This window comes from Chenopodium quinoa, unplaced genomic scaffold, assembly GCF_001683475.1.
Source record: "Chenopodium quinoa cultivar QQ74 unplaced genomic scaffold, ASM168347v1, whole genome shotgun sequence".
Lineage (NCBI taxonomy): Eukaryota > Viridiplantae > Streptophyta > Magnoliopsida > Caryophyllales > Amaranthaceae > Chenopodium > Chenopodium quinoa.
In genome coordinates, this window is record NW_018744757.1 from 2,300,265 (window position 1) to 2,307,075 (window position 6,811).

The following is a 6,811-nucleotide window of genomic DNA, read 5'->3' on the forward strand; positions in this document are numbered from 1 at the left end:
CTAATTCAACATCAAATATCACTAATGCAAGAGTGAAAGGGGGATTGTTTTTGTTGGTTTTGTTGAGTAAGAATACTAAAACTACAAATAAACAAGAAGATGATAATTAAAATCAATAGAAAATGACGCTAGGGATACAGGGGTATCCAATATGATTAGAAAGAGGAGAATAATGGTGATTATCATGAAGCATATGCCAAAGAACATAAGATTCTACCTAAACAACTCATTCTCATGCAATAGTCTAGGAAAATCAATGAAAGAGGTCTACACTAATAAGGATCATTCTCATGCATCCTATTAGTTACAATCAAATCAAGAGAATAAAGAAGCACAATCCATAAAGACTCCACTTTAATAACTCATTCTCATGGAATCATTAAAATAGAGATGATCCTAATCTAGTTCAAATCACTTTCATGCATTAATACTAGAAAACATCAAATAGAGTGCAACAATAATCCCAAGTTAATAAAAATCATGTCTTTCATCAATATATGGCATAAGTTCAATCCAACCATCATCATTTATCCAATATAAAATCATATCTTCCACCCCCTTCCCCTAGCTAAAACATTAGCCTAGAGAAGGGAGATTAAACATAGGAACTAAACAAATTAAGGAGGTAAAATAAACAAGGTAGAACATGAAAATCAAACTAACAAGAAAAAATAAGCAAGTAATGAATCAACAAAACAAAAGGCAAACTATATGAAGGTAATAAACTAGAGTAAAGAGATAGGGAAGAAAAAGGTTACTAAATGAAGACTTGAATTAACAAAGCTTGAAGAAGATCCATGAGCAACAATGAAGAAAATCACAATCTAACCCTAAGAGAGAGAAAATTAGGAGAGAAAACTAATCTAATCTAGGGGAAATTAATTGCCAAGAGAGTATTAACCCCCCCAAAAGGGGTATTTATATACCAACTAAATAAAGAAAGAAAAATAAATAAAATAAATGAAAAATAAATAAAATAAAAGAAAGGAAATAATAAAGAATAAAGAAAATAAAAACAAAAAGGAAAATAAAATCAGAAACCCCCCCAAAGTCATCAGACCACGAAAACAAATCAGCCCCAAAAATTTCACTCCCTTTCGTGGCTGCTCTGATCTTCCATCAACACCATCACCACGCATCATCATATAATCACCACCGTTAATCCTCATTGTCATCAATCAAGCATCAATAAGGCCGTTCAATTTTCATTAAACTCACGTGAGAAGCTCGTGATTGAACCCACGTTTGCGCGCCCGCGAAGACATCGCGCAGAGGTCGCGCAAAGCTACTGTCTCGACTATGATTTCGGATTCCAAATGCGCGCTTTCTGACAGGGCTGCGTGGCCGCGAAGCTCCAATCAAATTAGTTGCTGCAATTGCGGGCAAATGGTGGTTGCGAATTGGCTTGCGATGCGGTTTGGGTAAGGGTGATTAGAGTTGTTGTTGCGGGTGTTACATTGAAGTTGGGTGGCTGCAGCTGCGGTGAGGGAACAGGGGATTGTTGGTGGGCTGCTGTTGCGGGTTGGAGTCGCTTTATGTGGAGGAGATGGTGGCAGAGGTGGTGTGCTGTGAGGATGGATTAAATGGGGGTCTGTTGCGGGGTGTTGGTGGTTCAGGTGGTTAGGGTGGCTGCGGTTTGTTTGGTGGTGGTTAAGGGTGGTAGATTGGAGGTGGTAATTGTTGTTGCGGGTTGTGGTGGGCTGATAGGTAGTGCTGGTGGTTTAATTGGTGTTGCGGGGGTCGAATTAAAGGTGGTACTTGTTGGCGGTTTTGGTGGTGAAATGGGAGGTGTGGCTGGGTTGTGCTGCTGCTGGCAGCGTGGTGGTGATTGCTGTTGGTGTTGGTGTTGTTGGGCTGATTTGGTTGGTGGCAATTGTTTCTTTGGTGGCTGGTGGTGGTTGATTGTGACGGTGGTTGTGTGGTGCTACTGCTTGCTTGCGTGAGGTGTGGGTGTGAGAAGGAGGAGCAGGGGCTGCTGGTGCGAATTGGGGGAAAGCAGTGGTGGAGATGGTGGTTTGGCTGGCTGATGGTGGTGGTGTGCTTAGATGAGGTGTGGTGAAGCATATGACTGGCAGCAGGGGAAGAGCAGGGAGCATTGTGCATTTGCCTCGAACCTCGGACCCCGAACACGATTTGAACTTGAAACCCAGAACACCTACAACCAAAAACACAAGGGTATTACCACGAAATAAAATAAAATAAAGATAAAATGAAATAAAATAAAATAAAAATAACATAAAAAATAAAATCAAAAGAAATTAAATAAAATAAAGAGAACAAACATGAAAATAAAATAAAATGAGAAAATGAGAGAAACTAGGAACTTATTAGAAAACAAGAACTAAAAACTTAAAATATAAACATAGAATGTAAGATAAATTAAATAAATTAAGAAAATAAGCTAAAAACTATTAAAAACTACTAAAATACTCAAAATAAAGATAAAATACGAGAATAAGCAAATAATAGAATTAAAGGACAAACTGGGCTAAATTATTGGAAAATAAGCCGGAAAACGACTCAATAAACACCCTAAAAGTGGCATAAAAGTCACTTATCAGTTATCTTAGTACCCTCGCTCCCGAACTTATTTCTGGTTTATAGACCGATTTGGGCATGGGTAAACTTATGATTTGTGCTAATTATTCCATGAACTCCACATGAAGAAAGGCATGAACGAGGTTTATGAGTTTTTCCTAAAACCCATTGGCGACTCCTACTTGTTTCTTATAAAAAGGCGTGATGATGGAATCAATTCTAATTCAAAGCCCCCCAAACAGTCGGGAATTCAAATCCTACTACACCTTAACAAGTGTAAATTCCTTGGCTTTTAAGTGGCCAAGGGCATTTAAGGAGAGTACCCCTTACGATGGGATCACCCTCCTTACAATAAGATCCACCTATTCATAAATTGAACAACCTACAAAATAATCCCTTATGATATCTTCCATAATCACTTCAAAATATGCTAGATAAATTAGTAAAATAACATGATAAGTAGCCCTAAACACATGCACAACCTCTATAGGCAGCGACTACAATTATTTTAGATTAACACATCTTATAACTTACAATATTATTCATCAACACCATGAAGTCATCATAGGAAGATTACATAATAACTAGGCGTAGATATCAAACTAAATTAAGCATGGAAGGAAGCAAAACATGTCAAAAATCACTCAAGATACACGCATGGGAATTAATTCAAAACCGCAACCGAAACTCGAACCACAAATCCTATACAACGTATCTAATCTCTCCTAAACCAAACAATGATTTTTTAAAGTAAAGGAATAATGTGAAAGGAATAGTGTCTTTCGAACAAGTGTATTATTCTAATAGTGGGTTAAGAATTATTAGAAAGCTAATATATTTAGTAAAGTTATGTGATCGAAATGTCTGGGTGGAGGCCGCTTCCGATGAACCCTTCGCGTCACACCCAAGCAACCACCGAGCGAAAGCGATGAATTAATTCGGAAGGAATTAATGAAGCAATTAATGAGTCGACCAAGTAATATTTATTTAGACGTCAGAAATTCGTGCTTAGAGCGTCGAAATCGAGTGTCAAAAGTCAAGTTGAAAAAAGTAAAAGACTAGACGTGCAAATAGTAATAAATAAGCGTATTTACCAAAATACCTCTAGCATCGGAGTTCCCCGAGAAATTCGAGTGCTAGGGGCACAATGTGTAGCATGGTGGCTAGGATGCACACCAAGTCGAGCCTTGGCTGGCTGGTGCGTGCTAGAGCACCAATGATAGGAGCCAAGGCAAGCCTCGGCACCAAGCAGACGCAGCAGCCTGCACTTAGAGTGCATGGCATGCTGGCCGAGAGCAGAAGCAGCCCGCACTTGGAGTGTGCGGCATGCTGGCCGAGATTAGTAGTAGCCCGCAACTCATGGGTGCAGGTGGCTGGGTCGAGACTAAGGGAGGAACAAAGGGAAGCCCACTTGGGTGCCTTGATGTCCAAGTGGGAGAGGACATGTGGCACAAGGTGAGGGAGAGAGTGGGGAGCAAGTTTGGTCCCCCCTCTCCAAGTGGTCTGCACTTGCTCTCTCATTTATAGTTGACACTTGTTTATTTATTACTAGCTTGCTTAAATAATTTTATTTTACCTTTAAAATAAAATGTGAAAATCTCACTATCCCACATTGATGGGAAAGATAATCATACTCTCATCATTTCCTATAAATACCCAAGTAAGGGCATTGGAAATGATGTTTGAGTAAGAATTGGAAAAGGGATCACTAGAAGTGAAAACCTTTGAACTCAAGAGTTAGAAAAGGTATCACATTTTGTGAAAGCCTTTGAACTTAGTTACTCGGTTTTATCGGTCGGGTCTTGCTAACCCCAAGACATTGGACCTAGTCAGTGATCGTCGTTGCGGGTTGATCATCGTTGGAGGCTTCGTAATTTCGAAGCTTGATTTCAAATAAGAGCCCAAGCGGTCGGGCGAAGCACGCTCAAAGGTAATCTTATTATCTTAATCTTTTTGTTGATTTAATTATGTTTATAGTTTTATTTCTTGCGAGTGCGGTCTTGTTTTTGGGATTGTTTCTGCGGTGAGTCGGACTCACTAAACCCCAACAACGGTATCAAAGGCTTGCTCGTTTATTTTTAAAATCATATTATTTTTCAAGGTGTTTTTATGACTTAATTTTTCTAGTTTTAAGTTGCTAATTAGATTAGTAGCTCGGTTTATTAATTTTAATCCCGTATTAGAGTTGACTTTAGCTCCCGAATCCAGATTTTGACCCAAAAATAGTGAATTTTGGGTGGAAAAGGCGTTTTGGAAATGGTTTTACCCTTTTAAGATTCGATTTTTAGCCAAAAAAAACGACTAGAAATGCACTTTTCGAGGGGTTTTTTCGTTTTTACGAAAATTTTTAGTCTTTCTAACCTTGAAAATTAATTGCATATTTTTGGTGGTTATATAATTGGTTCAATACATATTTTTATGCAATTTTAAACCTCTTTAGGAATGATTACTTGGTGGTAATTTGTGTTTGAAAGGTTTGTTTTATTTTTCACAAATTGCAAATTAATTGCATTAAGTGTGAAATTGTTGTTCTTTGAGGCTTCTAAGTACATAATATTCAATCTTTTATTATGTTAAGTGATTGAAATTTTTAGTTACTAAATTCCATGATTTTTTTTGTTGAACTTTGTTGATTTAATCATATTTTAGATGATTGGAATCATAAAGTTTGAAACTTGTGATAGAAATTTGTTTATCTTTATAATGGAAGATATAATTTCTCAAGGATTCACAAGTATTAAAGTGGGAATCTTTATTAAACTTATGTTCATTTTTCCAACTCCCTTTTATTTTGCAAAAATCACAAGATTAATATAAATTGATTAAATTAATAGTGAGTAATTGCCCTCTTATTTTTGTTGCACCAAGTTAAACAAATTTTATCAAAGAATGGTTCTTGGAAATAATTGTGGTTGAATGCACTTTGATGGATTTTATTTGAGTTAGACTTGCTTAATTTTCATTTTGCACATTACGTATAGTTCTAAAAATGATTTAGAATTAATTATTAAGTCACGCAAAACTCGGGTTCAAAAACCAGAGTATGGCACGCAAACAAAAACAACGCCCTTCGGCTAGCCGGGCTGTTGTGCAGCCCGCATGTGGCTACCAAGGGCTGATGCTTGGTGCGCGTGCGTGGCTAGTGCTAGGCCTGTACAAAACTATCCGAGAATCCGAAAATCCGATCTGCAACCGATCCGAATTTTAGGGTATCCAATCCGAGTTTTCATTTCTGATCGGATTTCGGGTACAATTTCGAATATGGATTTTTAAGTTTTCGGATATTCGATATCTGAAAATAACGGATATCAAAACCGGTATCCGATATCTGATAATAATTTAAAAGGTAAATATTTAAATTAGAGAATAGATATAGTATATGTTTTTTTAAGAAAATAAATATTCTTGAAACAAATTTATAATCAAACAAGTAGACAATCTATTCACCTTAATCACTTTCTCTTACTATATTCCTAAAAACCATAAATTTCTCCCTTTCTTTTTCTACGCTCAGCCTCTCAAGGCCTCAAGCTGCTACTCCGCCCCACCGCCACGCCGCCACCTTAAGTTCAGCCGCTTAAGATCTCCTTCAGTCCTTCAGTCTTTCAGTCGCCCAGATCTCCTACTACTCGTATTTTCTCGGCTAATCTCCACCTCTCCGATATGTATTTCAAATTCATTGTTTTGATATTTTAATATTTGTTGTGAATTTCATTTTGTTATCTAAATTTCGTTCTATTTGTTGGCAGGTTCGGTTGTTTGTAAGGTTTTCGATCTACTTGTATTTTTTGGAATTTCAATTTTTTATCTGATTTTTTGTATCTATTTGTGTTAATTTTTTATCAAGTTATTGTTTCTAGTTTTTTGCTAGTTTATTTGTCATCTAGTTTTCTATCTATATGTGTTAATTTCGTTGATTTTTTATTGTTTATTTTTTGAATAGCGTGCTTAATTTTTTTGTTTCTTATTTTCCTAATTTCGTGCTTCTTTGTTAATTTTTGATCAAATTCTTATTTTTTGTTACTGCTTTGGTTGAGCAGGTGTCGGTTGTTGATGACTACATTTGAGGAATTCATTTGAGACGTATTATTGGTACTGTTTTTTTTTTTTTTTTTGCTACTTTTTTTATTATTTAGTAAAATGACTTATGTAAACTTTGTAATGTTAAGACTTTATTAAGCTTTGTATTTTTAATTTGAGGAGTTGGATTTGTAATGCACTAAGACTAATGCTAGTATGCCACTACTTCGTATATGAGGAGTTATATGTTAAA

The 6,811-nt window shown here is 36.5% G+C and overlaps 1 long non-coding RNA gene across 1 annotated transcript; it reads left to right on the plus strand.

The window, feature by feature from the left end:
* Positions 1–5,945: 5,945 nt before the first annotated feature.
* Positions 5,946–6,811, plus strand: LOC110703745. The gene is made up of 2 exons (XR_002507769.1): positions 5,946–6,169; positions 6,579–6,811. It is a non-coding gene; the product is annotated as an uncharacterized LOC110703745 (long non-coding RNA).